This window comes from Oryx dammah, unplaced genomic scaffold (assembly GCF_014754425.2).
Source record: "Oryx dammah isolate SB20612 unplaced genomic scaffold, SCBI_Odam_1.1 HiC_scaffold_19, whole genome shotgun sequence".
Lineage (NCBI taxonomy): Eukaryota > Metazoa > Chordata > Mammalia > Artiodactyla > Bovidae > Oryx > Oryx dammah.
This window is the reverse complement of record NW_024070203.1, coordinates 53,069,153-53,070,234: the sequence shown is the minus strand read 5'-3', so window position 1 is coordinate 53,070,234 and position 1,082 is coordinate 53,069,153. Positions and strand designations below refer to the sequence as shown.

At 32.4% G+C, this 1,082-nt stretch overlaps 1 non-coding gene across 1 annotated transcript; it reads left to right on the top strand.

Annotated features, from left to right (window-relative positions):
- The first annotated feature begins 309 nt into the window (after positions 1-309).
- On the top strand, positions 310-414 carry LOC120879155. The gene has a single exon (XR_005724723.1). It is a non-coding gene; the product is annotated as a U6 spliceosomal RNA (small nuclear RNA).
- Positions 415-1,082: the final 668 nt, after the last annotated feature.

The window sequence follows — 1,082 nt, the reverse complement described above, 5'->3', positions numbered from 1 at the left end:
TTCTCATCAAGTACTTCGTTGGTTATGTTAGAGCAGATGTAGCAAACAGCAAAGAGGAAGTATGTCAAATCAAACGGTTTATTATTTGACCTTGTGGATAATCCAGAAAAGCATGTACAGGGTTTAAATTCTGAGGCTTAAGATAAATATTTCAGAAAGACTCTCTGCTTTGTTGATTGGTAAAATGCACCACAGAATATCATTTCCTCACTATTTAGTTCGATGTAAAGAAATATGGAACTTTTTGAAAAGAATTGCTTGTCTGGTAAAGATGGAAGGTCTACTGAAATAGACATTAAAAAATAGATTGTGCTAGCTTTGGCAACACATATACCAAAATTGGAATGATGCAGAGAAGATTAACATGGCCCTGTACAGGATGACATGTGCATTTGTGAAGGATTCCATATTTTTGGTATATTTGTAGGTTGTTAAGAGAATTGATCTTTCTCATCACAATTTTTTTTCTTTTTTTGTAATGATGAAATTATGGATCTATATAAGATGATGTTAAATTTGTAGTAATCATATCATGATATATGTAAGTCAAATCATTATGCTATACATCTTAAACTTATACAGTGCTGTACGTCCAGTGCATCTCAATGAAACTGGAAAAAATAGATTATGCCATTAAGCATAAAATTGAAAGATAATAATAAGAATAGCAACAAAATAAGGTTAGTTCATTTTTTTGCGTCCTGAGTTAGTGTCAGTTTCTGAATCAGGTTCTTTCTCACAAAAATCTTAGGAAGCATTGGGTTGGCCAAAAATTTTGTTCAGGTTTGGTCCACTGGCTAAGTTTGAAAGTGTTGGTAGGTAAGAAAGAATACATCTGATAAATGCAGTGTCTTAATTTGTGAAAACATGAAAAAATTTAAACAGTGACTTTTATTAAATCACAATTTAAAAAGTTAAGAGCACTGCTTTGGTGTTTTAATTCCATTGTGTCAATTTTGATTTCCCTCAAACAGTAGAGATTGAAGTCTTCAAAGGGATCCCACAAGGGTGTCTGTGCTAAAATGCCATTTCCAAAAGATCACAACTGATGCTCACAAGTTATTCTCACAAGTATCATATAC